Genomic DNA, 27,240 nt, shown 5'->3' with positions numbered 1-27,240 from the left:
GGGGGGTGGCAGAGGGACAAGCAGACTGTGCTGAGCCAAAGCGGGCATTACCTCACAGCCCTGAGACCATGACTTGAGCGAAACTAAGTGAAGTCAGAGGCTTAACCTCCTGAGCCACCCAGGGGCCCCTTGACTGTTAATCTTTAATGACACATGATGAAAAACTATTACTATCACTCTCACCCTCCTCTCCTCCTGCCCAAAACACATAGGTAACATTTTTTTATTTCTTTATGTTATGGTCCTGATATTTACCTTACATTGTCCCTTGAGGCAATAATTAATATTTCACTATGGCTGGTATTTTATTCTTCACCTTGAAGAATAAGTCACATCTTTAAGTCAATCCAGGCATATCATTGCAGCTGTAAGTCGACAAAGAGAAGACAAATCATCACCATGGAAAACTAGAGGGGTAGGGAAAACCTACATCATCAACTGTGGGAGGAATCTCTTTTAGTCTCTGATTTTTCATGAAAACAAATGTTGATAGTGACAGAAAAGGACTGTTATCATAAACCTATCTCAACAGGAGTAAAAAGAGTAAGAAGAGTAGATGCTTCTCCTTTTGTCCTCACATGTCAATAGGACACATGTGAGACCCCATGGGTTTCATGGTAGCTTGGATCAGAGAGAAGCAGTGTGAAACCTCACAGAATTTCAAGATGTTCCTAGGTTGGAAATATAAGCATTGGTAAAGTGAGAAATAGCCCCTTGGCATAGTTCACTCTTAGAAGGTTCAGGTGCCATCTTTGGTTTGAAAAACAAGCAATAAACAAACAAAAAAAATGGCAGTCATTTACAGAAAGATGATTAAAGAGGGGAAAAAGTTCCAATTGAGACTAAACCACATTTTCAAATGTTTCAGGGAAGGGAAGGAGTTAACTAACTCCCAACACTAACAAAGATCACTTCATAAATGGAGAAATTTACCAGGAATGTATTGTTTTTCTTCTACTTAACAAATAAAAAAAAGTGGGGGGGGCTTTGTAAAATGTATAACTCTAACGCTCCTATACAGCCAGTGAGTAAGAAATTGTGATTCCTGCCTTGTCGTCTTTCTACTCAGTTGTACTAATGGTCAGGTCTGAATGAAATTTAAATGTCACATCTCCTCCATGACTCATAAAATGTCCAGTGCCATGATAGGCTGATTTACTGTGTGTGGCCAGAGAAGAATCTATACCTAATAGACTATAAAAAAGGAAACAATTAGAAATGACCCTATGTTCTCATTTTACAGATGAGGAAATAGAAACAGAGAGGGGAAATGACTGCCAGTTGGTCATTAATAGAATTTATTGAACCTAGTTCTGATTATATCCTTCTTTTCTTTAATATTATTCAAGGCTTACCACTGTACTACAAATGAAATCCAAACTCCTCCCCATGAATTATGAGACCCTCTGAGATTCATTGCTGCCTCTTTTTTCTGTACAACACTATTACATTCCTCTTTCAGATAGCCTGCTACATCAAGCACTAATTTTCTGGGACAAATTTTTAAACATCCTGTGCATGCTGACTGAACTTATTTTCTTCTGCCCCTCTGAATACACACAGACCTTAACCAACACCTATTCATACTTGAATAGAGTTCAACCTTGAATGTCCTTAGGCTGAACAAGATTTCCTGCCTAGTTTATTTTCTAATATCACCTGTACTACTTTTTTGTCCTTGTTAAAATCAAAATCAGATCATTACATTTTATAATTTCTGTTTGAAGTCTGTATTCCTTTCTAGACTATAAACCCCATGAGGAGATGTATTATAACAACACATTTTTTTTCATTTTATTTATTTTTTTCAGCGTAACAGTATTCATTGTTTTTGCACAACACCCAGTGCTCCATGCAAAACGTGCCCTCCCTATTACCCACCACCTGTTCCCCCAACCTCCCACCCCTGACCCTTCACATTTTAATGACTGAGTGTTAAATTGAGACTATCAGCAGTGAAAAAGATTTGAAAGGCGATTTCAATTCCTCATGAAATGCTTGAGTTCTGCCTACATGTCTGTCCCCAAATGGCTAACTCCTATTCTTCTTTTTTTCTAAGTCTGTGTCATCTTTTACAATGGAGAATTTTCTATAGGTACTTATTGCTACTTTTCCACCCATGTTTGATTAATGTTGAAAAGCTTAAGCCACTATATAAGATTTGTGAGCCTATATATGCTAAGAGGACATTTCTTTTTAAAATATTAAAATTATTATTGACATACAAGTGTCTACTAGTAGTTAAATAAAATCTACTTCTTACTTATTACATGTCATTAAAATGACAAAGAACCTCAACTTATAATATCACACTAGATTTATGATGTATGAAATACAATGAAAATAAGTATGGGTAACTATGGAAATGGGCAGTGTAACAGCTAAACTTCATAAATGAGGAAGACCCACCATCCAAAATAAGTTGTATCTTTAGAATGTGATATCAAGGGGCACCTGTGTGGCTCAGTGGGTTAAAGCCTCTGCCTTTGGCTCAGGTCATGGTCTCAGGGTACTGGGATTGAGCCCCACATCAGGCTCTCTGCTCAGCGGGTGGCCTGCTTCCTCCTCTCTCCCTGCCTGCCTCTCTGACTACTTATAATCTCCACCTATCAAATAAATAAATAAAATCTTAAAAAAAAAAAAGAATGTGATATCAACTGAGCCTGCTCTAGCGAATCAGACTAAAACTTCTTCTATGTCTTTATCTCCCTTCCTAGAGTTTGGTGAGAATGCTAAAAACCTCGAAGTAAAACCTAGCTTTTTCTTCTAATAAGAATACCCATTTTGGGATGTCTGGGTGGCTCAGTGAGTTCAGTGTCTGCCTTTGGCTCAGGTCATGATCCCAGAGTCCTGGGATTGAATCTCACACTGATCTCCCTGCTCAGTGGGGAACCTGCCACTTCCCCTGCTTGTGATCTCTCGCTCTCTCCCTCTCCAAGAAATAAACAAATGAAATCTTAAAAAAAAAAAAAAAAGGGAATGCCCATTTTATTCTTATTTTAGTGGATCTCTGTGCTTTGTTGACTCTCAGATTGGAGTCTCATTATGTTCTCCATCCAATCTTTTATTCACAAGACTGCAGCCTTATGGCTAGCAGATCAGGGTCATGGGATATTATTTCTTGACCTTCACTTTCAGAAAGTTATATCTAGAGAACAATGCCAGTTGCTATTAAACATCTATTTGAAATAATTTTGTCTGCTTAAGAATTGTACTTTGCTTGTCTGTGACATCTCCCAGCTCAGGCCAATAGCATTTTTAATGAAAAAGGAGGTTCAAAATGAGTATTTTCAAATTCCAACAGTTGTTTTCTTTTTAATTAAATTACATATGACTTTGATAATTTTAGTCTCTATTTACAGACAATCTTCCCCTAAAGCAAACAACACCTCTTGGACTTTGAAACTTCCGCATTAAATTCACAAGTTCTTATCTCTCATTTTTCTGCACAAGAACAATGATCTCCATTTAAAGTGCTATTCAGCATCACTTCATAGGACTCTACCTGCAGTGCATTCACTTAAACATTGTACTCTGGACACCTAATAATTCTATAAGGCTGACTACCTCTTCTAGAAAACAGAAGTACCTGAACCCCGAGTGTTACATAATAAGGTAAGGTAATAATGAAAAAGATTAAGATGATAAAAAATGATCAATAAACTTAAGTACCAGTTGGATGATGTTTAAGATTCTTACTGTTAACCAAACTACATTTATGTGTAGTTTGTGTGTGTGTGTATGTTTGAGTGTGTGTGTGTGTTCAAGTGTGTTTTTATGTGATCATGTTTCTTTTTTTTTAATTTGTTTATTTTCAGCATAACAGTGTTCATTGTTTTTGCACCACACCCAGTGCTCCATGCAGTTCGTGCCTTCCCTATTACCCACCACCTGGTTCCTCAACCCCCCCCCCCACTCCCGCCCCTTCAAAACTCTCTGGTTGTTTTTCAGAGTCCATAGTCTCTCATGGTTCATATCCCCTTCCAGTTTCCCTCAACTCCCTCTCCTCTCTTTTAATGATAGCCAAACCACCCATACCGTCCTTTATGAAAAAGAGAAACAAATGCTTTTAGCACATATAATGTTTATTTATCCCATTTCACGCTCCCAATAGTCCTGTGAAGTATTTTGAGCAGTATGTGATGGAGAAACTGTGGTTCAGATAGATTAATAAATAACGCAAGGTCACATGTCAAATGGGTGATTAAATTCAAATTTGAAAGCAAGATTATAGAAACAGAAAATCTGTGTTGTTTCCAACTACCTCTGTGATTTTTAAGCAGCAAAGAGCCATATGCATAGACATTTATATCCTCTTTCCTTGATGCTTAATCCAATCAATTCAAGAAAAACCCTAGAGCTCTATGTAGAAGTTTCCAAAAGATAATAGATTGATTTTCTAAATTTGGAGACTTGTTCTTAAACCATATGCAGAAAAACCCAAATGGAGAGGTAAACCTTACTCTTGTAAAGTGAATGTTTCTAAGAAATATTTCCCAGGAATAAAGTGAGAAAAATAAACCTATTACATCAGCAAGCCATAATATCATAAAGTAGTTTTATACACTGTGCTCTGCAATGTATCACATTGCAAAGCTCAAAATATCCCAAAACTCAAGCTGAGCTTTAGCGAGTTAAAAATTATAGAAACCTTGATGCTGTTGCTAATAACAACAATTTCAAGGACAAAAAGAAAGAAAGAAAAAAGAAAAAGAAAGGAGGAAAGGAAAAGAAAGAAAAGGCAAGAAATTTAAAAAAAGAGAGAGAAAAAAGAAAAACAATATTGACTTTACTGCTTGACTCAGGAAAAAGAAGAGAAAACATGGCCAGATTTTCTTCTACCATTTAGCATTTCTAGTTGCTGTAGATGGTTCAAATCAATGGGCGGGGGGCAGTGACAAACAGCTGTTAGAAAGAAATATAATAACTGGTAATGACTTGAAGTCACATTTAATAGATGTGAGAATTAAAGTGTTATATTGAACGATAGACAAATTTTTATCTACCTGAACTATCTGGTAGACACCTATTAGGAGAAACATTCTTAAAGTACAGTGCACCCTTGAATATCATTTATCTTGATTTATTAATGTAAAGTTAAGCAAATGGTCAATGGGGGAATTGAAAATTACCATACAACTCTTATTTGTCCTATGAAAAACTCAGAACTTCCTTATTGAAGCATATAGACAATTTCCTAGAATGGAAACTGATCCTTCTTCTCACTTTATTCTGTCTCTAAACTCAGTTATTTCCATACAACACCTTAATCTTTATTATTTTATTCATCTTCATATTTATTGAGTACTTACTACATAGCAGATTCTGTTTTCATTCTAGAATTATACTTGTAAATGAATTTTAAAAAATTACCCCTGCTCAATCAATATTCTAGTGAGAGACACAAATATAAGGAAGATTATTTCAGATGTTTGAAAGTCCTATGAAGCTTCCAGCTATAAAATAAGTAAATCATGTTTCTGTAACATACAGCATCATGACTACAGTTAACACCACTGTATTGTATATTTGAAAGTAGCTAGGAAAGTAGATCTTAAAAGTTCTCAGGACTAGAAAAAACAATTAGTAAATATGTACTATAATATATGTTAACTACATTTGTTATGGTGATCATTTTGCAACATATGCAAATATCTAATAATTTGGTTATATACCCAAAACTAATATAATGTTATATGCCAATTATATCTCAAGTTTTAAGAAGTGCTATGAAGAAGGTATCAGAGTGCATCAAGAGCAGGCAATTGGGAGACAGATATCATTTAAATAGAGAAGTTTCCAATGAGAAGATGACATTTGTTTGGGGTCTGGATAACAGAAGGAACCATCAGAAGATTTGGATCCACCATGTTTCAGGGAGAGAGAAATGGACCCTCAAAAGTAGTGAGTTGAAAAAGAGCATAGCTCATGTTCTTAGAACAGAAGGGAAGCTGTTACAGCTGGAATTTACTGAGCATGAAGGTTAGGTCTGAGAGTAAGTCAGGAGTTAGACTCTGGAGGGATTTGACATTCTTATTTACTTGTATCAAACCCACTCTGAGTTCTCTGAATTCTTATCACCTATCTTTTATTCTGCAGATCTCAAAAGCAATGCATTTTATATTGAACTGAGCCATCACATTCACTTGGAATAAGTCCTAGCATTAAACTGCCTAGTATTGTCAGGGGCATATCTATATGCCTCTCTTTTCACATGAGCATCTGTCGAGTGAAAATGTGCCAGGCACCATGCAGTTTCAAAAGCAGGATGAGGAAATTGAAACAGACTGAGATGGAAGTCAGAGACATGTGTTCTAACCCCTTTCTTTTCCTTAACAATCTCTGGTATTTTGGTCAAAGTATCTACTTTCCCTTCACCCAAGTTTTGTCATCTGTAAAATGGGGATAATTCTGGTGAATCTAGCTGAATAGACCCCTGCTCCAACATATGAGGGACCTTGAGTGATAATGTCTTGAGAAAGAACAATTGAATAAAGGAGATTCCAGGAAAGGAAAGAGCAGAAAAGAAATAATATATAGCACTAGATTGGGAAGCAGCATTAAGCACAGAATCTGTAGTCATGTCAAAGAACAATGAGAGGGAACACGGCTATGCCCTTGATAGGTTAAAGTCTAAGAATGACGGGTGACTGGCTATGATTTTGTTTGCTTTGTAGTTTTGTTTTGTTGTATTTGTTTATTAATGTGAAGAGGGCATCTTAGAACAGAACCTGGCACATTATTTAATAAATAAATATGTATTAGATAAATGAACAAATACAAATGGATGGACTGAGAGATGTGTACACCCATATGGACAGTTAGCAAAGCCTTAGTGTTGATGTAATCCATATTCTTAAACCCTTCTGTGCTCAGGTATGAAGAATTAACTCTGTGAACTACAATTCATCCTATAGTCCAGAGACTAGAAGACTTTCCACAGTATTTATTTGGCAGGGTCTTTAGTGAAAACTAAGTAATTATGTAGGTAACTACTATAGTTAGTCACTAAGCACATCTCAGAAAATGGAAGTTCTCTTAGGTTGGAAATTTTCATGGTGGGTTCCTAGATCACCTGCTTCAGATACCTTGGGAGTGTCTTCAAACTAAGTCCCAGAGCTTCCCATATATTGGGCTAAGAATCTATTGGTTTGAAGCCTAAGCATATGTATTTTTCAAAAGTCACTTAAGGGGCCTCTGGGTGGTGCTGTCAGTTGAATGTCTAACTCTTGGTTTCAGCCCAGGTCATGATCTCAGGCTCATGAGATAGAGTCCTGCATGGGGCTCTATGTTCAGCAGGGAGTCTGCTTCAGATTCTCTCTTCCTCTGCCATTCCCTCTCCTGCGCTCTCTTTAAAATAAATTAGTAAATCTTTTTAAAAAGTCACTTAGTTGATGCATATATTCCCAAAAGTTTGATTTGTTTGCTTGTTTTTGTAACTTAAAAGCATTATCTTTTCCAATTTAGTTATATTTGTGGGGAATGTAAAGTAAGGTAAATTATTGACTCCATTGGGAAGCAGAATTAGAAATGGTTCTCAAATTATATACAAAATAATTATCTCAATAAAATAAAATTATAACAGCGTAAAGAAAGCAAAGAAGCAATACAGGTATAAAGATGTATGTCTTTTAAGGTGACAGAAAATCCAGTGGTAGTCATCCATGTGATGCAGATAGTTCAAAAGCTAATTAGTCTTTAGCTATAGTAAAAGAAATCACATACTCCTCAGAAGCAGGCCAGTGATAGTCTCATATTTGTCAGACCTCCACAGGAATGCTGTGTTCACTTTTAGGTGTTAAGTTTTAAAAGGATAATGAACAAAATGGAATTTCAGATTAAAATACTGTGTCCTAAAAGGAATAACCCAAGAAACTCAAAGTATTTGACTTAGGGGGTGCCTGGGTGGCTCAGTGGGTTAAGCCTTTGCCTTTGGCTCAGGTCATGATCTCAGGGTCCTGGGATCAAGCCCCACATCAGGCTGTCTGCTCAGCAGGGTGTCTCCCTTCTCTCTCTGTCTCTGCCTCTCTACCTACTTGTGATCTCTCTCTCTGTCAAATAAATAAATACAATCTTGCTGAACTATTAAAAAAGGTTTCCTTAAATAATTATCGAAATATTGTTTAAAATGTGGAAAAACAAGGGAGGGTTTCTGGGTGGTACAGTTGGTTAAGTATCTGTCTGATTCTTGGTTTCAGCTCAGGTCATGATCTCAGGGTCCTGAGGTTGAGCCTTGCATCTGGGTCCATGCTAAGCATGGAGTCTTCTTAAGACTTCCTCTCCCTCTCCCTCTGCCCCTCCCTCCTGCATTTTCTCTCTTTCTCAAATAAATAAATCTTTAAAAATAAATAAAATACATGGTGCACCTGAGTGGCTCAGCGGGTTAAGCCTCTGCCCTCAGCTCAGGTCATGATCCCAGGGTCTGGGAACGAACACCGCATCAGGCTCTCTGCTCAGCAGACAGCCTGCTTCCCCCCCTCTCTCTCTGCCTGCCTCTCTCCCACTTGTGATCTCTCTCTATCTCTCTGTGTCAAATAAATAAATAAATCCTTTAAAAAATAAAATTAAAATTAAAATAAAATACAATGTGAAAGAATGGTATCTGTAATTCCTCACTGTAATGCACAAGTTCATATTTCCATTAACTTCCAATTATGTCCACAAGCAGGTCTATGTTTTTAAAAATAGTTGCATCATGGTACATTCAGTGGCATGCCTTACTAACATTATATTCTGAGATTTTTATGCGATATGTGATTATCATTTTGATGACTGCACAACAGAACATCAAGTTACATACCACACAAGCCATTTCTCTATTGACTATGTATGAAGAGCTCTGGATAATAAAAGATAACAATTGAAATAGAATACCTCAAACTAATGGAATCTTAGGCCTCAAAGAATATTTTGAGGTAATTTCCACAGATAAGCATGTTTTATGAACAGATTCTGAGTTGTAAAGAGGGATACTTGAGGACTTCTATGTAAGTACAAGAACCACTTCTGCTTCACAGATTGATGCTCTTTTTCCATCACCACACTGGAAAGAACTCCAGCTTTAAAATTACTCAGGTCACCATGATGACTTGCAGGGACATCAAAAAGGAAAAGCAAAGTATCAAAAGTCAGGGCATACAGTGCAATCATTAAGAACCTTACAACATGGGGCGCCTGGGTGGCTCAGTGGGTTAAGCTACTGCCTTCAGCTCAAGTCATGATCTCAGACTCCTGGTATCGAGTCCCACATCAGGCTCTCTGCTCAGAGGAGAGTCTGCTTCCCTTCCTCTCTCTCTGCCTGCCTCTCTTGTGATTTCTCTCTGTCAAATAAATAAACAAAATAAAATAATAAAAATAAATAAAATCTTAAAAAAAAAAGAACCTTACAACATGAAGATTATAAGGCTTTGCATAGTAAGGGCTAGCTGGTCTTGAGGGAGGAGAGATCAATATTTCCTAGAGTGTTCTCAGAATATTCCCTAGAACAGAGACATGAGCTGAACCAGGAAGACCATAGAGAGTTCTCAGCTATAATTTGTGCTGAGTTGTATACATTGTTATGGTTATTCAAAACTGTACATGCTTATGAATCTGGTATAAAGTATTATAATTAGGATACTCTAGATGCCCAATATTCATTCTTTCATTAATTCCTTAAGAAGAAGCCAAAAAATAAAAGTAAAGTCTGCTACTTCTTGTGATTTTTCCCATTTTGCAAAAATAAAAATGATAGGTAATCACGATGAGACACCAAGATACAAGCGGGAATGAATAAAGGTAATGATCTTTCATCCTTCTGTCTAATCATCTCAAGCAAATATGCTTAATATGAAAAGTAATCTTCCTAGAAGAACTTCAGAATGTAACCAACGACTGAGGTATTTCCCTGAGACTCATACCAGGTGCCTTGGTAGACACAGTACTATGAATGCCAGATGGATGTTTTTATACTCAGCTGTCTTTTTTTTTTAATCCCATTTTTATAAAAGTCCCTAAAATCAAAGCTAATTAAGTACAGTATTTCTACTTTATTTGTGGAAGATATCTACTGCCAGATTTGGTCAGCTATGTATGGCTGTCTATAATTTCTCACTTAAGAGGGTAATTTATTCATGACACTAATTGATGATGAAGTGATTATTAAAGCTACATGGTATGTCATTCCTTTCAGTCTCTGTGTCATTTTACACTGAGTTGGGATCTGTCTTTTCTGAATCTCTATGCCAAGATAATTATATGGCCATATGTAAATCACCCCATCCCACCTTTCTGAGTTCTGAATGAAAACCAGGGATGGAATTACTGTAGTTCTATAACCATTTTATACACAACATAAAAGGATTTTCAGAATTTAATATGAATTATAAGGTGAAGATTAATTTGAAAGAGTAGTTTTAGGACATATTATCAGAAATTAACTTTAATGGTAAGTTTGGAGGGTTTTAAACTTATACTAAATGAAAGCTGCAGTATTATGCATTTATTCTCTTTACTAACTTCTTAAGACACTCTGTGACTTGTCCTTTATTTTATGACAAGACACTTGAAAGGTTGATTTGTATGAGTCATAGTCATAATTATTAGGCAGTATAAAAAGATAATAGATTTCGGAACTTCTTTTTTATTTTTTTAAGATCTTAAAATATGATGATGAACTCTTGCACTATTGAATCTAAAATAGGATTCTTAAGTGTCTGACTTTAGGCATGAACTTAACTTCAAAAGTATAAAAGATGAAACCACATATTGACAGATTTAATTCACTTTTTACAAAGTGTAGATCATTGCCCTTATATGTAATGCAGGGACTCAGGAATACAAATTACACTCTTTCATAGGACAGCATAACTTTGATCTTCAGGGGAAAGTTTTATCACCCACTGAGGTACGAGAACAAACATGTGACTTCCAGGGGAATGGCTGAATATTGGCATTGCCTTTCTTTCTATTGTTTGGGTCAAAAATCTAAGTAGGATTCTTTTCCTCACTCTAACACCTAATCAGTCAGAAAATCCTGTGGATTCACGCTTCATCTCAGACACAGAATAAGGTATCTTCCAAATACCTTTCACAGCCCATCCTGGACTAATCCACCATAGCCTCTTGCCTGCAGTATTAAATAGCTTAAGTAGTTTCTCTGTTTCAACCTTCACCACCCTATAATGTACATTCCACTCAGTAGCCAAGGTGGACACCTTCATGAAAATCCAGTAATATTCCTTACTTGCTTGGAAACCAATGGTTTTTCATCACACTCAAAATTAAATTCCCTTACATAGCCAACCAAGTCAACTACATTACAGTTCTTAACTACCACTCTGAGCGTATCACCTAAAACTCCTTCTCATACTCAGCTTTAGAGAAGTTAATTGTATTTCTGTTTGTGCTAATGTAAAGTTCATGTCTCTATCAGGGCCTTTGCATTCACTATTTCCTCTGTCTGGAACACTTACCTCCCAGATACATTTACATGATTGATTCCCTCCCACTCCTCCTCCCTCTGATCAGATATCCAGTGAAATGCCACCTTCTCCAAGGAACTGTCCCCTGGCTGACTATCTACAATAGACTCCTTAAATTACCTTCACTATCGTCTCTAGACCCTTCTCTCACCTTATCTTCATAGCATTCATGAATACATTAGACATGTGTTTAATGTTACTCTCTCTTATGACAATATAAACTCAAAAAAAAAATACCTTTCCTCCTAAAGACTGAGTAGTGCTTGCTTCTCCATAATACACGGCAATTTACTAAATGGTTAAATATGTTAGTATATTTATTATATACATATAATATATATTATATATAATATATATAAACAATCTATAGATTCAATGGAATGTCTATACCAACAGTGTTTTTTCACAACCTAGAATGTTTAATACTAAAATTTGTATGTAACTACAAAAGACCTGAAGAGCCAAACTGATCTTGAGAAAGAAAAATAAAGCTGGAGTTATTACAATTCCAGATTTCAATAAATACGACAAAGCTGTAGTAATTAAGACACCTAGTCGAACAGAACAGAATAGAGAGCCCAGAAATGATCCCATAATTATATGGCCAATTAATCTATGATAAAGGAGACAAGAATATATAAGGGGAAAAGATATTTTCTTCAATAAAGATATGGAACTAGACCACTTTTCAACACTAAACATAAAAATAAACTCAAAATGGATTAAATACCTAAATGTGAGACCTGAACCTAAAAATCTGGAGGAGAACACAGGCAGTAATTACTCTGACATTAGCTATAGCAAGATTTTTCTGGATAGGTCTCCTAAAACAAGGGAAACAAAAGTAAAAACAATCTAGTGTGACCACATTATAATAAAAGGTTTTTGGGGTGCCTGGGCGGCTCAGTGGGTTAAGCCTCTGTCTTCAGCTCAGGTCATGATCTCAGGGTCCTAGGATCAAGCCCCGCAAGGGGCTCTCTGCTCGGCAAGTAGCCTGCTTCTCCTTCTCCCTCTGCCTGCCTCTCTGCCTACTTGTGATCTCCATCTGTCAAATAAATAAATAAAATTTTTTAAATAAATTAATAAGTAAGTAAAAGGTTTTTGCATAGCAGAGGAAACCATCAACAAAATGAAAAGGAAACCAACCTACTGAAAAGAAGATATTCGCAAATGATATATTTGATAAATAGTATTCAAAATATATAAAGAACAAATACAACTGAGTACCAAAAAAACAAGCAATCCAGATAAAATATTGTCAGAGGATCTGAATAGACATTAAAACAAACAAACAAACACCAACAGGCACGTGAAATGATGTTCAACATCACTAATTATCAGGGAAATGTAAATCAAAACCTCAATGAGATCACCTCATACCTGTTAGAATGGGGCAGAGGGGAAGACAAGAAATAACAAGTATTTGTGATAATGTGAGAAAAAGGAGACTTTGTGCACTATGGGTGGGAATGTAAATTTGTGAAGCGACTCTGAAAAACAGGATTGAGTTCCCTCAGAGAACTAAAAATAGAAATACCATATGATCAGATAATTCCACTATTGGGTATTTACCTAAAGAAAACGAAACACTAATTTGAAAAGATACACGCACCCCTATGTTAATTGCAGCATTATTTACAATAGCCGAGATATGGAAACAACCCAAGTGTCTATCAATAGACAAATGGAAAAGAATATGTGATATATAAATACCCATATATACAGAATCAATAAGGTTGAGATTTTGCCATTTGAGACAAGATGAATGGAACTAGATGATATTACACTGTCAGACTGATAAAGACAAATACCGTATTATTTCACTCAGAAGTAGAATCTAAAACAATTACAACCAAGCAAAAAAAGTAGATTCTAAATATAGAGAAGATAATGATGGTTGTCCTTGGGGTAGGGCAGGGTGTGTGTGAGGTTGAGCAAAATGGGTGAAGGGGATGGGTGATACAGGCTTCCATGTATGGAGTAAGTCACAGGAATAAAAGGCACAGCATAAGGAATATAGTCAACGATATTGCAAAAGCAATGCATAGAGACAGATGATAGCTACACTTGGGGTATACACAGCAAAATGTATATATAAACTTGGGCAACCACTATGTCAAACACCTGAACTAATGAAACATTGCTCATCAACTATACTCAAATTAAAAAAAATAATAATAAAATAAATAAAACTGGTACTCCGTATCTCTTTCAGTCACTCTAGTGACAAGTGACAATATAAAAAAATTCTACTGGGGCACCTGTGTGGCTCAGTCCTTAAGCCTCTGCCTTCGGCTCAGGTCATGATCCCAGCATCAGGCTCTCTGGCTCAATAGGAAGCCTGCTTCTCTCTCTCCTTCCCCCCACCCCCTCGCTTATGTTCTCTCACTCATTGTGTCTCTGTCAAATAAATAAATAAAATCTTAAAAAAAAAAAAAAAAACCTACTATCAGTAATGGGCTCTAAGGATAAACCAACATTATTACACTTGCCTTTTCATATAAATCCTTCTCTTTCTTCTCTCCCTCCTCTTCGCTAATTACATAGCAAAGATACAGACATTAAGTTGTTTATTTGTTTAGAAGTAATAAATCTCATTGATTCTTACATAATCTCATATAACCTCTGATTAAACTGCCTCCTGGTAGGTCATCAATAATGTTTTCTTGGTTCCTATCATTGCAAAATTAGATAGTTAACCATACTTCCCATCATAACTATTGTAATTCCTTTTATTCTTTAGCACTTTAGTGTGACCTCTGCTTCTGCCTTCCTTGACCATTTTTCATACTCTCTCCTTCTTCCATTTAAGAGGTTCTGTTAAATAAATGGTTTAATTTCCATTGCCTGAATCATGAGTAAGCAAGAGACAAGAAATCCAAGGAAACGGGTTATAAGAAAAGAAAAATAATTGAGTACTTGCATTATTTCAGGTGATATTTTAAGTGTTTTCATTTTTTTCTCATCTGATTTTCATAACAAGGCTAGATATTAGTACTAATATTTCCCATTGTAAGTGTAAGAAAATTGAGTCTTACTACCTGCAGCTAAAAGCTGCACATTGTTATGAGCATATCCATGAATTTGTATAACAGTTTTATTTTATTTATTTTAAGATTTTTAAAATTTATTTATTTGACAAGAAAGCAAGAGAAGGAAGACAAGCATGGGGAGTGGGAGATGAAGAAGCAGGCTTCCTGCAGATCAGGGAGCCTGACATGGGGCTCGATCCCAGGACCCTGAGATCATGACCTGACCTGAAGGCAGATGCTTAACGACTGAGCCACCCAAGCCCCCCTGGATAACAGTTTTAAAAAGCATAACTGAGCAAATGTATCCCCATAATGAAAGGGTCAAGATTTGACACTGTTTGTCCCTCCAAGTCCACACTTCACCCACTTGCCTAATTTAGTCTTCCCCGTAGCATCACCACTGACACCAATAATAGTGAAGGGGATGGTGCTTGCCTTGACTGTGGGGCAATAGTGAAAGTTGTAGGATCCTAGACCACTACTCTTGCCAAGCTGTGGTGAGGCACCTTGACCCTAACACCTGGAGTGGTGTTTGGGAAGCCATGTGGGCAGCAGGAACTTCATCTGTACCTTGTGCTGAGGAAGACCACATCTATTCACCACAGGAGTCTGTCAGAGGAAGCACAGTGGTGAGTGGTTATGGGCTTTCTCATAACTAGGAGGAGATAAAAGTTTCAACTGCCTACATGGTTTTTCCTATACCATTCTGGCATTGGGGTTATGGCATCTCCTTACAGTCTGGAGAGGGTGATATTGAAGTTGCCCACCCGAAATCTTCTGATGTGAATAGGGACAGGGACACAGTTGTTGTTGTTGTTTTCCTGTGGTGTTTGCTCAAATTTTTGCCTGAAAGTTTTCCCATTATTGTTTATTTTGCTAAGTTATGCTATTCCCAGTTTTTGTCTAGAAAAGCAAGCAGGCTTTTAAAAATCTACTGTTGGCATTTTTTGTTTGTTTCTTTCGCTGGCTTCTTCTATTCCATGTCTAGGATATGTGAGACAAAAAGAAAACAAAAGGAATTTATCAATGCATTGTTTTGAGTCCAAAGGTCTGTAGCTAGTGTGTCTTCTTTCATATTTTTTGGAAGATTCTTATGCTTATTTTGTATATAATATTCTGAGTTATTAGTTACACTTAGCAAGAGGAATAGGGAAATGTATATTTCTTTCCTCTTCCTGGAAAAAGAATTCACTGTCACATCTGTTTAAAAGTGGACCTTTTTTTTTTTTTTTTTTTGCTACAATTCTGATACACCAGTGCTCGCTTTGGCAGCACATATACAATTCTGATACACCATATTTATCTATAATGATATTTTATCTCTCCTAAAAATTGACTTTTACTCCAGGAAAGTGTGATATTTATATTCCCAGTTTCTGATAAATACCCAAGACTATAAATAATGTAAAAGTTACAAAACATTAATAATTTTTCCACATTTGCTGTTTTAGTTCTTTCAGACCTTTATCTCTATAGCAATTTACAAAAATACTCTAAAACAAACTAACCAAAATATTCTGTGCTTTTAACTGACTACAACTAGGAAAACTTAGGTCTTAAAAACTATCCACCTCAGAATATGAAAGGGAATGAAGAACAAGGTACACAACAGTGTTGTAATAACTGGGAACAAGAAGAGATGAAGCACACTGAGATTGAGAATTAGTCCCCATTGCAAACAATGATTACTTCTGTATTACCATTTAAAGCACGATATGGCAATTTATTTCTCATCCTGGAGTGCATGTCCTTGAGCGCATAAACCTGGTGTCTGGTCTCTGTACCTACAGTGCCAAGATCCATCCCTCACAAAGAGGTGACTAATAAAAGGCTTGGATGCATTCTCTATATTATCACATAGTGACTTGTACATTATAAAGTCTAAAATGCTTAAGGAAAGAATGATTGCATGGTATATTGTTTCTTGAAAGAAACACCATTAGAGAAAAACACATTTCCTTACAAAAGACTTAATAAAGTCAATAAAACAGGTATTACATCATATTTGTCAAGCACACATCGACATTGCCCAAGGATAATAAAGTAGATACAATAGACATAAAGCCACATAATTAAAGTAGCTGAATTAATGTCATCTTCTGGAAGAGTACACATTGTTTCTCTATCATTCTACCATATTTTGAGGCTTAATTTTTGCCTGGCCTCAAGAGAACTTTTCTTCCTTGGCCAATGAGAAGCAATTTTACTTTTTATTATTATTATTATTATTATTATTATTATTATTATTATATAGAGCCTTCTGAAATCATGTTTCTGAATTACTAGTTAATAAAGGTCAGTCATCCAGGAATTTGATTGGTTGAACCTGATTTCATTAGGTATGATATGGTAATACAGGAGATGAAGAAAGCCCATCTTATTAAGATCAGCAATTTGAAAGCCAAGAATCATTTTGGGATAATAGCATGCAGAATTCTTCAAGCTATTGAAGTGTACAGAAGATGTTAAAATAAACCATGGTGCTCTAAATGGAGAATTCATCCTATGCAAGAAAGATGAATTTATGCTAATTGTTCATTTAAAGTGGATAAAATTGCCTTCTACTTTAGAAAGCACTGACCTCATCAGGGATTTATAAAGTTGGAAGCAGAAGAAAGTGACTCTTATTTTTAAATAGCAGGGAACAATAAGAAAAATAAATCAGGGCCCCAACATGCAACAACCAAATGCTAATAAGAATATATTCTAATAAATATAAGGAACATCTATGAAATAATCCTAACTAAATACCAATGGTCACATTTGTGAATTGTTTGCACATACCACATTAAGTATCTTAGTTCCAGTATGTGCATGTTTTTTTAATTGTGGATTTTCAACAGAGAACATAAAAACATAGTTGAATTAAATGCAGTAGAGCCATGGCTGGATTGAATTAAGGAGAACCAAGAATGCAGGATCTCTGCCAAATAAGAACATACTCTGTCAGAATTCAAAAGTTGTACTCTCCATTACTTCAAGCACTTTTCAGGAGCAATAAGACTTCTATCTATGATGTTTAGGGGAAAAAGTACAAAAGTATATCACTTTTGAGGGGAAAAAAAATCACAAGCATTTATTTGTTAGCCATCATAAAATCAAGGAACTGCCAAACAAGCACACATGTGAAGGAAGCTCACACATAACTGGAAGAAATGTATGGAGATATGTTCAGTGGAGTCCTCAACATATTTACTAAATGGGCTCCCACTATCTTATTTACACCATCATCACACTAAAGGATGAAGGTATCACACTAAAGGATGAAGGTATCACACTAAAGGATGAAGGTATCACAAAATCTTTTATGCAAGGCATTGGCAGATTATTTAATCTATTCCCTACCCTTTTGGCAGATGATAAAAGCAACATTTGGAGTCATAAGAAAGTGTGGCATATTGGTAAAGCAATATCAAGATTTAAAAAAATATATATATTATTCCAGGCCTTTTCTAAAGTGAAAGGAAAACAAAGACTTAAGCTATAAATGATTTCTTGAAAACTTTCACAATAAGGTAACAAACAAAAATTAAACTGCTTGCCAAACTTCACAAGCCCCTCCTTTCACAGCTCCAAAGGAAGTAAACTCAAAGTATTGACAGTGTACAGTTGAAGTGAATGGGGGAGCTACATCTCTATTTTTCTCACCTCCTCACATGTTTGCTGTCCTACATCAAGTTACAAGCAGAGTAAAATGACGAGGAAGGCTTTAGATAAGCTTATACTTAAAAAAATCTACTCTGAAGCAGTTCATGATGTTTTCATCATTGCTGGGTAAAAGAAGTGTGACATGTTTCCATTATGTATACATCTGATTTAGTTCCTTACTACTTTTCCTATTGATATGTATTGTTAAAATGTTAAATTTCCCAAGTGAGGGCATGAATGCACCAAAAGCTACATTCTTGTACTATTCTGAAAATCAGATTCAGCTTTATTTGAAAATATTTAAATATTTTGTGGCAAGGAAGGAATAAAGAAGAAACAGAAAAAGGCAGGATAAGGAAAGAAGACAGAGGAAAGAAGGAAGGAAGAAAAGGGAAAAAGAACACATGTAGATTCTTTAAAATCGTGTTTTAAAAATTAGGAAAAAATTACCATGGAAATTATTAGATCACAGTGTTACCAAATGTGTATGAATTCAAATATCAAATAAAATATTTATAAATGCACTACCAAATAAAATATTCATAGCTGCAGTATTATTTACAATAGTTAAGATATGGAAACAACCTGTCTTTTTAATTCCTGTACTGGAAACACTATGCTCTAACATTTGTTAGTGTAATTCAACACAGAAGAAAGAGTTTTCTATAATCATGAACTTGGATAATCTTTTTAAATTCTGTTCAAGAAAATATAATGTCTTGATGTAACTTAAGAGAGAGATTCATGGAAGTGATAGTTCTTAAACTACAGTCCCTAGTCATTAACATCCCCTGGGAACTTGTTACAAATGTAATCTTCGGTTCTTACTCCAAACTATGAATCAGAAGTTCTGGGGGATGACACCCAGGAATCTGTGTTTTAACAAACCCTCCTGATGTTTGGGTATATATGTTGAAATTCAAAAGCATTTGTTTAAAACCACATAGAGCTCTGTATTTTTAAAGTTACACTCTTAGACACTTTCTTAAAATACATGGTAACTGTACAGGAAGAGCAAGGATTTGTGTTTTTCTAAGCACAAAAAAGAGAAAGAAATTTAGAGACTGATAAAAATGATTTATGTTCAATCCTTTCACATTTCAAAGACGAAACTCAAATAATTATAGTAAGAGAAGAGAAGAACCAAAAAACGCTTCATTATATATATTTGCCAACATTCTCCCTAATTCAGAAGGACAAAGGCAGATAATTTGTCCATTTAGGAAGAAATGGGTTTTTACTTATATAGTATGTTTTCAGGGTTTATAAATTAACCCTATGTTCCTATGTCTTCATTAGATAGCTGAGGTTTCAAGTGTTTGTGCAAATTAGATAGTGGTAATGGTTAAAATTCAAACAGTTCAATAAAGGCTAGCACTTTTATATATTAGCAGTCATTAATAATTTGAGGAAAAACAGAAATTGAGCAAACCCTGTATTTTACACCATATCAAATCAAAATGGATTAAAGACTTAATGGTAAGATCTGAAGCCATAAAACTCCCTGAAGAAAACATAGGGAGGAAGCTTATTCACATTGGCCTTGGCAATGATTTCTTTGGATGGGACACTGAAAGCTCAGCCAACAAAACCAGAAATAAACAAGTGAGACTATATCGAATTAAAATCTTCTCCACAGTAAAGGAAACCATCAACAATATGAAAAAATAATCTATGAATTGGGAGAAAATATTTGTAAGCCACATATCTGATAAAATTGTAATATCCAAAATATACAAAGTACTCATACAACTCAATAGAAAACAACCAACCAACCTGATTATAATATGGGCAAAGGGCCTAAACACACATAATTCCAAAATGACATACAAATGAATAACAGATATATACAAAGATACTCAACATCACTAATCCACAGAGAAAAATAAATCCAAACTAAAATATGGTATTGACAGGTATTGTCTTACCTGTTAGGATGGCTATCATCATCATCATCATCATCATCATCATCAATTATAAATGACTGAACGAATGAATGAACGAATGAAGTAGGTTTTGACAAAGACACGGAGAAAAGAGAACCCTAGTCCACTGGATATAAACTGGTGAATGCAAATTGGTACCATTACCTACCATTACAGTAGAGAGTTTGCTCGAAAAACAAAATATAAAGTTAACATATAATCCAGGAATTCCTCTTCTGTGTGTAAACTCTAGGGAAATGAAATCAGTATTCCAAAGAGGTCATCTGCACTCCAAAGTTCATTGCAGCAATATTCACAATAGTTAAGATATGGCAACAACCTATCACTGGATGGATAGAATAAGAAACTATATATATATAGAGAGAGAGTGTGTATATATATACACACTCTTAATAAAGGAGATTTTGCCATTTGTAACAACATGAATTAACGTGGAGGATATTATCTTAAGTGAAATAAGTCAGATACCAAAAGAAAAAATCATGCATTATCTTACTTATATTGTAATGTAAAAAAGAAGTCAAATACATAAAAACGGAAATTAGAATGGTGGTTGCCAGTGGCTGGGAGGTGAGGGAATGTGGAGATGTTGGTCAAAGGGCACAAAGATGCAGTTACTAGGATAAGCCTAAAGATACAGTGTGCAGCATGATGGTTGCAATTGATAATTCTGTACTGAATAGCAGAAATGTGCTAAGAGACTAGATTTCAGGTGCTTTCACTCATTACACACAAAAATGGTAATGATATAAGGAAATGGTATGTTAATTAGCTTCACTGTAATCACTTCACTATGTATATGAATATCAAATCACTATGTTGTACATCTTAAATATATGCAATTCTTATTTAAAAATAGTTGAGTGCACCTTTGATAGATATGTTTGAGATCATTCCTTTTTTATAGTAATAACCCTTAAGTGAATAATACATACAAAGACCAAAGTTAGGCATTAAGAAATAATGTCTTTGAAAATAGTATTATTAAAAATCATACTGGTGAATTAGCACATCATATAAGCATCTTCATCAGAGATTGTGTTTCATAGGTACAACACTGGAAAGGAGACATTTTTGTTTTCATTTGGTTTAATGAATTCTACACTAATTTATTCAAAATAAATGAGCTGTTTGGGAAACAAAGGAAAAAAGCTAATGTACATTTCCTAGTCTATCAATAATTGCAAGAAATAAGTGAAAATTTAATCACATAAGCAAATGTTTTTATGTTACCATATTAGCCTGAGTTATTATTTTAATTGAAAGTTCAACTGGCAATTAGAAAACTGTATTTTGTAAACTTGGTAAGTCACTTTAGCTCTCTGAGCCTTGATATTCTGTTTCAAATACAAGGAAATAAACCTAGGTCCTTTAATATCCATGTGTGCTGTATAGAGTCCTCAATAACTATGGTGAGTACTTTGGAAGCCACAGTGGGGATAAAGAAAAGGAAAAGACAGAGGTGTCTCTATCCAAACCTTAATTCAACTTAGCAAGTAAATTTGAATTTAATTATTACCAATGGTAATTTCTATTTGTATTATCTTTTTGATTTCTAAAGTTCTGTACCTTCCTGATACAGTTTTGGTTATTAGAGGTGTTTCATCCAAATAGCATCATGCAAAGTTAGATTCATTTTTTTTTAGGATACTTAATGGATTTGGTTTCATGGTTTAGAAAACAGAGTAGGTTATTTCCTGCCAAATTAAAGGCAAATAATAGTGTTCTGGGTTTATGTGCACACTCCAATAAAGTTGGTTTCCAATAAGAAAAAACAGTGGAAATTAGCACAAAATTTTAAATGTTCTCCTGAGAAAAAAGGCATTTTAAAAAGCTAGCATAAATGAATACCATAAATCATTCCTGTTGAAATAATTTTAAGAGTAAAGTATACCATTAACCCCCCACAGAGATTAAATATATATAATATATATAAACATATATATACATACACATAAATATATGTATGTATATAAATATATATATAATGGAAATTTTCAAACATATAAAAGTGTTGAAATTATTTTACAGGAAGCATATATATATATATATCATCAGCCAAATTCTATAATTACCATTTTACTGTACTTCTACTAACACATATCTACCCATATATAGATTACTTTATCAAATTATCTTTTTCTTTACTTTTTGTATGCATTTTAAAGTAAATTATTATAATAATGCAGTTAAATACTTCAGTATTCATATTATTGAATGGTAAGATATTTATTTATAGTATTTTTTTCTTTTGAGATGAACTTTATAAAATTGAAAAATTTAGGTGAATATTTGTTGACCTTGCCAAGTGCCTACACATGTAGCAGATTATAGAACATTACCATCACTCAAAAAATAAAATAAAATAAAATAAAATAAAATATCTCCATCCCCCCAGTAATAGCTAACATTCTGATGTTTTTTTCCATCATAGATTTATTTGTTTGACGAAGAACTTCATATAGAGTCATGCTTTATATAATCTCTGTGTAAGTCTGTTTTCAGTTCATATAACGTTTTAAGATTCATTTATGCAGTTTTGTGTATCAGTGGTGTGTTCCCCTTAATAAATAACAGTATTTCATTGTATGACTATATCACTTTTTTAAAAAAATATGTTGTTGATGGATACCTGGGTAGTATTTTACTTGGGCCTAAAATGGATAAAACTGTTATAGACCTTTTTGCATAACTCTTTTTGTAAATCAATGTTTTAATTTCTCTTCAGTGAACACCTTAGAATTGCTTTTGCTTAATGAGGTGTATGTTTAATATTGGGAAATTTCCAGGCAATCTTCCAAAGTAGTGTGCAACTGTATATTCCCACCAACAATGTATGAGAGTTAAAGCCATATCACATTCCTGGCAGTTCATGGTAGTGAAAAGTCATTTTAATGTTAGCTCTTTTAGTAGATGTATAGTTCTATCTTATTATGATGTTAATTTGCACTTACTGATAAGTAATGCTACTAAGTATTTTCAAGTGTGCTTATTAGCCATTTATATATCTTCTTTTTTACTGTGATTGTTCAAATCTTTGCTCAGTTTCTTATTCAATGGTCTTTTTATTACCAAACTGGAGTTCTTTATATTGTTTGGATACCAGTCCTTTTTCCCTTTCTGAAATTATAAATTGTTAATATTTCTCACCTGTGACTTATCTATTAATTTTCTTCATATTATACTTTAAGGAGCATGTATTTACTTTATGATGAAACCTGGCTTTTTTTTCCCTTTATGGTAATTAGTTTCTGTGTCCTTTGGAAGAAACTTTTGACTATCAGAATCCATGGACATGTGCTCCCATATTTTCTTCAAAAGTTTTATGGCTTTAGTTATTATGTTGAGATCTGTTATCTATTTCAAATTAAGTTTCTGCATAAAGTGAAGGTGAGGTCAAAGTTTGTCCATCCTTCCTTCTTTCCTTTTGTTTTTCCCCCATATGAACATCTACTTGATTCAGCACCACTTACAGAAAGGATCTATATTTAACTCATTGGATTACTTTGGATTCCTTAGTGAAAATTCAAATAACAGTATAAGGATGGAACTATATCTGGACTATTTTTTCATTATGGTTTCACTATTTATTGATTCTTATGCTAACATAGTTCTCAGATTAAATTTGCTTTATATTAAATCTTAAAATCATGTAATTCAATTTCTCTAACTTTGTTCCTCCTCTTTAAGTTTGTAAATTTATACAAAAAATGGGATTCTTAAAAAGTCTGTGAGATCATAATGAGAATGTCACTGAATCTAAACATCAATTTGGAAGAAGTGACATGTTAGCAATATTGTGTTTCCCAAGCCATAACCGTGGTATAATACCTCTTCATTCACTTTGTTTTTCTTATTTTCACTCAGCCTTGTTTTTTTCTTTCCCTTCTTCCCTCTGTCCCTTTCTTCCTTCCTTTCTTCCTTTTGAGTAGTCTAGAGAGCTTCATATGTGCCTTCAAATTATTCCCAAGTTTTATAATACTTTAAGTAGAAATGCTTATTTTTGAACTTATTTTCTGATTGCTGATAGAATACAACATGTGTTAATTATATACATTAAATTGTGACAAAATTTTGCTAAATTTAATTGTGAATTCTAATATTTCTGTCAATGTTTTAACATATTCTGTTAAACAATCATGTCAAAAGCAAATAGCAACAGTTTACATTTTCACTTTACATCTTTTATTTTATTCAATTCAGTCTCATGGTTTATTTCAGTCACTAAGGCCATCATATTCTAAATGTTTACCAGAAGTAGAATAGTAGGCACCCATGTTTTTCCTAATTTTGTCAGAAAAGCATTTTATATTTCATCATTAAATATGATGTTTCCCAAAACTATTGTAGATGTTCCTTATCAAATTGAGAGTGTTTTCTTCAATTCCATAATTGCTCAGATTTTCTTTGATCACTTATTAGTTTTATCTTAAATGGATGTTTTTTAAAATGATTTTTCTGTATCTATTGAAATAATCATATGCTTTTCTCCCTTTATTCTATTATTGTAGTGAATTTGTTTGAATCTTTTGAATGTTAAATTAGCTTGTGTTTTCATTTTTTAATTGAGTTACAAGGCATACCATATACTTCATTCTTTTTTAAGAGTAAAACAATGTTTTAAAAAAAAACATTTTTTAAAATCATCACCACTATTTAATTTCAGAATATTTATAAGAGTGGGATCTTATACTATGTAGTCTTTTGTGCTTCTTCCACTTCGCATTCTATTTTCAAGGTTTATACATGTTATAGCATATAGCTGAATGGTGTTCCCATATTGGATAAATCATATTTTATTTACCTACTGATCATTTTGGGTTGTTTCTAACTTTGGGGTATTATGAATAGTGCTTCTGTGAACATCCATGTACAAGTTTTCGTGTGGATATTTTTTTTTTTTTCAGTTCTGTTGGAAATATACCCAGGAGTGGTTATTCCAGGTCATATTGTAACTGTATGTTTAACTTTTCAAAAATCAACAAACTATTTTCCAAAGTGGGTGTATTGTTTTACTTTTCCTCCAGACATTTTTGAGGGTTTCAATTTTTCCACATCCTCAGCAAAACTTATTATTGTCCATCATTTTTTTAATTATAACCATGGCATCCAAGTGGATTTGTGGACATAGAGTACTGTCTCATTGTGGTTTTGATTTACATTTCCCTAATGTCTAATGATATTGAATATTTTTTCATGTGGTTGTTTGCTACTGGTTTATCTACTTCAGAAAAATGTTTCTGGGGCGCCTGGGTGGCTCAGTGGGTTAAAGTCTCTGCCTTCAGCTCAGGTCATGATCTCAGGGTCCTGGGATCAAGCCCGCATCAGGCTCTCTGCTCAGTGGGGAACCTGCTTCCCTCTCTTTCTCTGCCTGCCTCTCTGCCTACTTGGGATCTCTGTCTATCAAATCAATAAATAAAATCTTAAAAAAAAAAAAAGGAAAATTTTTATTCAGTTATTTTTTCCCAGTCTTGAGTCATTTATCCTTTTAGTGTTAAGTCAGTAAGCATTATTTATAAATACTGAATAAAATTACTGTATCTGCAATTTGAAAATATTTTCTCTAATTTGACGGGTTGTCTTTCATTTTTCTTTTTAGTGTTAGAATGACATACCTGTTTCTATTCACTTACTTTAAAAATAATTTCTTTTTTAGAGCAATTTTAGGTTGAGAGAAAAAATAAGCAGGAAGTACAGAGTTCTCATATGGCTCCTTTTGCCAATGAACAGAGTTTCCCTACTAATGTCTAGTATTAGTGCAGTACATCTATTACAATTGATGAACCAATATTGAAGCATCATTGTTACCAATGGTACATAGTTTTCCTTAGGGTTCACTTTGTATTGTGCAATTCAATGGGTTTTGACAAAAGCATAATACCAAATATCCACTGTTACAGTGTCATATGTAATAGTATAACTGATTTAAACATCCCTTCTCCTCCACCTGTTTATCCTTCTCTTTTCTCCACCTCTGATCCACTGGCAACTGCTATTTTTTTCTGTTTCCATATCTTTGTTGTTGTTTGTTCTCAGATGTCGTATAGTTAGAATTAGATAGCATGTAGCCTTTTCAGTCTGTACTCTTTCACTCAGCCATATGTATTAAATTTCCTTCATGTTTTTTCATGGTTTAATAGCTCATTTCTTTTTATCTACAAATAAATAGCCCATTATACAGATGTACCACAATTTGCTTTTTGATTTTTGTTTTAAATATGTTCACCTACTGAAAAATCTTGATTACTTCCAAATTTTGGCAATTATGAATAAAGTTTCTATAAGTACTCATGTTCAGGTTTTTGCATGTACATAAGTTTCAATTCATTTGGATAAATACCTAAGAGTATGAATCACATGCTAAGACCATGTTTAGCTTTACAAAGCTTTGCAAACACACATTTTTAATAGTATGTTTTGAGGCACCCAAGTTTTTAATTTGGTGAAATTCAAATTATCTATTTTCTTTTGTTGCTTGCACTTTGGATGTGCTACCTAAAAAATCATTACATACACATCACAAAGATATATACTTATGTTTTCTTATAAGGGACTTAAAGTTTTAGCTCTTAAATTTAAGTCTTTGATTAGTTTGGAGATAATTTTTGCTTCAAAAATCACTTGGCCAAAATTTTGTCAGTATGCGGTTTGTATTTGTGAATGTTATATTGTGGAGACCCTGGATCCTATTATATTTCTCCAAAGAATGTTGTGTGTATTTGCTTTACTTATTTAGGAGGTAATTTATTTGGTAGAATTAGACCTGTAACCCCCCTCGGATGTCACTTCAAATATTAGGTCATTTCCTTAATCTTTAGGTGTGCTACTTGGAATCATCCTCACTATTCAGGCTTTAGAGATCAACCAGAGATACTTGGTAGGAGTGGTTTATTCACAAAATTTGTTTTCCCATCTCTGACTTGCTCCTTTCAATGATTCCCTTCTCCCAGTTTCAGCGTTAGGACTGGCTCAAACTTGAGTTCTCTGGTATTTCAGGCCAGACAGATAGTTGATTTTCCGTCAGCCTCTCCATGCAGAACTAATTTCAGTCTGCCCTCAGGCTATATCTCATTTTAAAAAGGAAACTTCCTCCAATTACTTCCTATAACAAATGTTGAGTGCCCTCTAAAATGTGCATATTGTTTTGTTCTC

Source organism: Meles meles, chromosome 19 (genome assembly GCF_922984935.1).
Source record: "Meles meles chromosome 19, mMelMel3.1 paternal haplotype, whole genome shotgun sequence".
Lineage (NCBI taxonomy): Eukaryota > Metazoa > Chordata > Mammalia > Carnivora > Mustelidae > Meles > Meles meles.
Note: the sequence above shows the minus strand (reverse complement) of the source record.